Source organism: Chenopodium quinoa, unplaced genomic scaffold (assembly GCF_001683475.1).
Source record: "Chenopodium quinoa cultivar QQ74 unplaced genomic scaffold, ASM168347v1, whole genome shotgun sequence".
NCBI lineage: Eukaryota > Viridiplantae > Streptophyta > Magnoliopsida > Caryophyllales > Amaranthaceae > Chenopodium > Chenopodium quinoa.
This window is the reverse complement of record NW_018745410.1, coordinates 3,443,028-3,449,571: the sequence shown is the minus strand read 5'-3', so window position 1 is coordinate 3,449,571 and position 6,544 is coordinate 3,443,028. Positions and strand designations below refer to the sequence as shown.

The 6,544-nt window shown below is 30.7% G+C and overlaps 1 long non-coding RNA gene across 2 annotated transcripts; it reads right to left on the bottom strand.

The window, feature by feature from the left end:
* Positions 1-2,092: 2,092 nt before the first annotated feature.
* On the bottom strand, positions 2,093-6,116 carry LOC110713153. 2 transcript variants are annotated; one of them, XR_002509785.1, is made up of 3 exons: positions 5,558-6,116; positions 5,229-5,288; positions 2,093-4,175 (listed from the first exon to the last, which is right to left on the bottom strand). It is a non-coding gene; the product is annotated as an uncharacterized LOC110713153 (long non-coding RNA). The 2 variants fall into 2 exon arrangements; XR_002509786.1 differs by having other exon boundaries at positions 2,093-2,355; positions 2,521-4,175; positions 5,229-6,107.
* Between the last annotated feature and the right edge of the window lie 428 nt (positions 6,117-6,544).

The following is a 6,544-nucleotide window of genomic DNA, read 5'->3' as shown; positions in this document are numbered from 1 at the left end:
AAATCCTATTTCTATCCGAATTGAAAGACGTTGAAAGATAGTCATATATGATTTTTGTGCCTCATATTTTTATCCTAATTTTATATGGTTGGATAGACCTTTAAATTATCTTTCCAATGATATATTATAATATCAATTCCGAGCTATAACGGAAAAGATATAAATAAAATATCAAACTCTATCCAAAACTGACACTGTCTCACTATTTTCTCCATATCTTTTATTCTACAAAGTATTTTAATCTGATTCTAATGGTTTTAGAAATTAGACTTCAAGAGCTTTCCAAAAAAATCTTATTTATCATATTCCGATTTCTGGATAAAAAGATATGATAAAAACCAAAACCGCAAAAAACTGCAATCAATCGAGTTTTATTCCGATTTAATTCGGATCTTATCTTGTTTTTTCGACCCTTCTTTTTTCTCTGTAAATAGAGGGCTTATATTCCCTTTTTCAATCGTCAACAAGCTTGATCACAAAATAATTCTCTTTTCCCTCTTTAGCCTAAATACTAGCCACCCTATTCTTTCAAAATACTTCTCCTAAGCACTCCAAGGACTCCATACTTGACCTGAGGTTCCGTCCTTAAACCAAGACGTTAAAGGTATAAATAATTGAGGGTTTGGACCAAATAAACTCTAATTTTTATTTAAATTTAATTTAATTTTCATTTGATTTATATTTTTATTGAAGTCACTAACAGTTTATTCATGATGTAGCAATTCAAGGAACCGAGGAAAGTGAGTAATCAATCACTTAATTACTCTTATTATTTTATATTGCTAGTATCATGATTAGAGTTATTATTATTATTATTTGATTTGACTAATGATATTATGGTTAAATTGCTTCCAATATTAATGTTAATTCTATTATTGTTATTATTGATCACCATATTGCATGTTTATAGGGAATATGCTGTAATTGAAAATCACGCCTAATAAGATAATTTGGACAACCGATTCAGGTTCCTTTTTAATCTTGTTGATTAATTAAAGTGATCACGAATATTTTAGAATTATATATTGCATTAATATTCAACCAATTTTGTTTGGCGATGTAGAAGGTTTTCAACGTGCTTTCAATGCGAAATCCACTTCTTGATAAATATCAAGTTGTAAAATCCGTACGAAGGGTATAATCGTATTTTCATATAAAAAACTTCTTTTATGCCAAATGAAACTCATAAAACATAATTATCAATCCTAATCCTATTAGGATTTAAAAGTACTATATTCAATCTTATTAGCTTTAGGAATGATAATTAATAATAGGCCCTCCTATAGATCATTGGGCCATATATAAAAACCAAATCGGGCCCGTAGACACCTAAAAATGTCTCCGCAAAACAAAACCCGATGATGAACAACATTTCACCGCCATTATTGGTCGGGTTGAGTATTTAATCTTGAAGTGATTTAATCCATATTTCCATTTCATAAACCAACCCAATTTCTAGCCAATTTCCCCAAACCATAACTTATGTTCCTTTTTCCGTGCCTTTAAACCAAAAATAATTCATTTCGTGTCCTTTAAAATCATTTAGTTTGTGTCCTTTTTATAAAAACGTTTATTCTAATTTATTTTGGTCCATATTATGGGTCCAATAATTGAATAGTTGGATGAAGCTTGAAAAGAACTTTCCAACGATATATTATAATCCCAAATCCGAGTTGTAACGAATAAGTTATGACCAAAATATTAAACTGAACCCAAACCAAACCTAAGCCCACCTTACCTACGATCCAATGATCATGTGGAAGGTACAAATTATTTAGGATTAATTGAAAGCTTATATAATTTTCTAAAAGATCTTATTCATCCTTTTTGAAAATATAAGATTAAAGAGTTTGAAATTTGGCGATGCTTTTTTTATGTCCAGAGTTTCATACCTTTAATGTCTTTTATTTTAGTGACGCTTTTTTCTGTCTATATTTTCAAAGTTGAGGACACATTTTCTTGTCCTTTTTCTTTAAAAATATTTTTACAATAACTTTGCCCAAAAATATATAAAATTTCAGTCACTGAACCTATTACTAACTAGTATACTTGTATTAACTAAAAAAATAAATGTACAACAATATTATGCCAAAAAAGTTTTTATTGCATATAAATAAAATAGTACATGTACAATATGTCATAGTAATTAGTTTTCTATTACAATGGATGTAATTACAAATAAAAGTTCATTCTTGACTAATTGTATCAGCTGAAATTTTGAATCATATATAATTAAAATAAATAGCTTTAAAATATATTTCTTCCATCCTTGTAATCTTGTGTCGTAGTTGTCAGCCTTTTTCTACCATTTCTCAGTATTCATACAAGCAATGGATGCCACAAAATCACTTAACCCTGCACCACAGTTCAACATTTACAACAAGATATCAGCAAAAGAATCTAATTACAATAATCGACCAAAACTAATAACACTAGGGAGCCATATACCAAAAAAAAATCATTTAATCAAACCAATATCACAACAAACTTTCAAAGCTAATTACATAGTTGATAGCTTACCAAAAGTATCAGGGTATTCATACTTCGAAGAAAACATATCATTTGCTGATATTATCAAATTCTTAAGTTTTGAATTCTGCAATAAATTTTAACTACAGGGCAATATGCAGAGCATTAATAGAAAAAGAGAGGATGGTGAAGTACTTTTTTTCTTCTTGGTTGTTCCCGTTACATGTCTAGTATTTATTTTGAGCACAGCCTGCAAGATAATAGAGAAGTACAATGATAATGAAAATGACTAACAAGTGGTAGAATATGTTAAGGAGATTGACTAACAAGTGACTTCTACAAGAATTTAACATGTCTTTGCCTTTAGAGTTGCTGCCCCTCTTAAACAAGAATGTAAATGAGAAATCAGTGTTTACAAACAACTATTATGTTCTAAAATTTATGTAGCATATGCATTATACATGTTGTACACACTTAATTAAGGTTTCATAAAATTTTAATCAACTACCCGACAGCGAATCTCATGAGTATGGCCTTATACTGGGATATATATTTCAACAGGAGATAGTTTTTACACCAAGATGACTCTATAGCCTCAAAATATGACATAGACTTGAGTCATTACCTGCATACTTGTCAACTTGTCATGCAAGCTCAAGCATATAATACCAAACTTGTATATCCCATATCTAAGTTTTAATATCTCACAAACGTCACTAACATTAGAATCTACTGGTATCCAGGCCCTAATTTTAATTATATTATTGACCTATCAACCATGTATACTAGAAGAAAATATTGAAGGTTAAGAAATCGGCACAAATCTTTAATAAAAAAAATTATGTCATCTTAATGTAAGGAAAGGAGCAATACCCAGGTAATTTTATCTTTCAAGAAAAATTAAAGATCCAAGAAACAAATAGTCCAATAGGGAAAAATACCAGAGAGAGAGAGAGATAGAGAGAGAGAGAGAGAGAGAGAGAGAGAGAGAGATGGCAAAGAAGAGGCTAAAACAGGAATGCTAACATATATTTTATGTGAAATTTGAAAATATATATTCAGCTAGAAATCTTAACTTATTTGGATGTAAATTGTATATTGTATATAGCCTTTAATAACTGTATTATATCCTTTGTCACAAAAAAAAAAAAAAAAAAAAATAATTGTATTATTTTTACCAAGTAATATGATCAAAGCTAGTTAAGAATTCAGAATATTGACAGGTCTCGGGTTGTAAACAAGAAGCTAATGAAAACTAATAAAAATTCGAAAGCTCATTGGTTTTTTTTCTTTAACATTTAATGATTGATTAGTTCAAGGAAATAAACATACAAAGAGAATTCAAATAAAGCTAAAATGTATGCCCATTAATCGCCACATTTATACCCCATTTGTTCTATTATTTACTACTCTACCCAATTATGTGAAATGGTATAGTATTCGAAGTCCGGCTTAATACTAGAAAGAGATGGTGCCAACTTCAACATAATTTAACAAGGGATATATTAAAATATGTACTAGTAATTAAAATTAATCCCCTAAATTCAATAACTTCTGAGGGCAATATTAAGTGTGATTAGAAACCCAAAGTACTGTTGTTCATTCTTCTAAAATGAACAAATATAGAAGGATAAAACAAATACCTCTCACGCTTTAATGTCTATCGATGACAAGCTTGCAACAAGAGTTAACAGTTTTTGATAAACCTTTAAAAAGAAGACAAAAATCGCACAGCTCAATAGAAAACGGTAGTTAAAATATAAAAGATATCTCTAGCTTTGGAACAACCATAGGGGCACATAGCACTTAACCCCTCTTACATGGAAAATCAATTCAAGGCATAATATTTGTCGAATTTTCTTACTTAAGCATGTCATATGTACATATAATGGATTAGTAGACATCCACTAAGTCTTTTTTCCAGTTATTACTACTCCCTAATTACTATTAAGTTCAATAAGCTATGTAGCAAAAGCAAAACCATTACACTTATTTAATTGATTTAGAGAAATAGCTCTATGTATAAAGTTCCAAAAAATAGTCCTCTTAGCCCAATTGCCAATGAAATACCTTTTTAAGATTCAAGAGCCTTCATAGTACTATATCAAAGTTGCAATATGGTTTTTGGACTAGTTTATAGTCATGTAGTGTCTTCCTAATTGGAATTTGGAACATTTCATAAAAACAGAAAAAGGAAATGAGAGTCCATTTTAGGAAACAATACTGATTTTGATTCTGTTTAAAGCTTGATAAAGATTCAAATACAAATACAACTAGCAACAACATTGCAATTAAATTTTTAGCAACAAACTAAATAAGGCTTAGCTCCTACTATAGTGTGTGTGTGTGTGTGTGTGTGTGTGTGTGTGTGTGTGTATGTGTGTGTGTGTAGGTTGTTAAAACAGTCTAGCTTGGAATGAAAGTCAAGTTCCTACATTCAACAAAATGTCAGCAAAATAATCCATAATCTAATTAAATATACAACCTAATCCATAATCTTCAATTTAGGTGTCGTTTTTCACTGTGTACCAAAACCTTTTTTTTTACGGTATGTAAACTCATAATATTACGAAGCTAAAGCCTCCAAATCTGCCAAAACAGCACTACAAAATCTTGAGGATACTCCTCAAGCCACACTCTCATCTCATTGAAAGGTATCTAAGAAATAGCCCAGTTTAATAGCAAATAAACTCCAAAAATTATGAAATTTTACAGTAAAAAAGTAGACAGAAAAACACCCAAATACAAAAAAAAATCACCTAAAAAGCTTATCTAACGAAGGAGAACGAGCCAAGCGAAGTCAGCACTCACAAAAGCTCCTACAAAAATCAACGCGAATTGTAATGGAATTGTGAGACGAAAAACAATGCGATCATGCTCATTCAAAAACATGAAACAAAAGCATAATTTAATGAATTAAATTAAACCAAAAGCACAAAATGAAACATAACAGAAACCCTAAAATCTCAATTACTCATGAAGCTAACCCAAATCTAAACATAATATGTGAGATTATTGAAAAATAAAACATTAAATTAAACCAAGATCTATTAATTGATTCAAAGAGATTCAAAGAGAAAGTATGTACCTTAATATTATCGATTGGCACTAAGAGGGACGACATACATTACAATTTTGGGTCAAGTTCTATAAATTTATTCAAAGAGAGATAAAGCTATGAATTTTAAATTAATTTACCTAAATTTGAAATTAATCCGAGAAGGACAAAGATCTGAAATTCAAAATTGTTGTACCTTAATTTGAAGAATCTGATTCATAAAATGATATTCCTCACGTTGAAATTACTCCAAGAAAAACAAAGATCTGAGTTTGAAAATAATGATTCCATAAGTGTCATCATAGAATTTGGATTAAAGAGAGAAGAGTAGTTTGGTTGATGAGTAACTAGAGGTTTTTATTTTTTTATTTGTGTTCTTGTTCGGCGGTTTCATTTTCCTTAAATTCTTCAATTGAGGGTTTTTGTAGTCACGTGTGGGGCACGTGTTTGTTTCTCGACGCTTTATAACGTAGAAAATTAATTTTGACCTAGAAAAGCATCAAGATAATACGCATAGTATAATTAATAGCTAACGGTGCTTGCCTAGCATCGAAAGCCCAGCGTCGAGAAAATGCTCTTTTTGTTATAGTGTATTAATAGTGCTCCATTATCAGATGCCTTGGAAATTTGAGATGAGGGAGATCACGTCGATCCATCACTCTTCATTAAACCGATTGAAGAATCTCATGCTATCGAAGAAGAGGAGGAAACCTTTTTCAATGTCATGAGTGATTTTCCCCAAACCAAAGAACTCGCCTCTAGAGAAGAGGTATGTGCTCTCATAAGTTAATGTGGCTACTCCAAGATTCCATCAAACAAATAAAGTTAGCTGAAAATAGGCGTATCGTTGAAGAGATGATGCCCACTAAAACCTCTGAAAGAAAGCCATTTTCTTTCAATGTGGTCGAACCACCAAAGAGGAATGAGCGAGTTTATACACCTATTGGGACCTCCTATGAAAAAATGTTCAAAATGCTCTTCGAGAGTGGAAAGATCAAACTTCTCGAGCCAAGACCA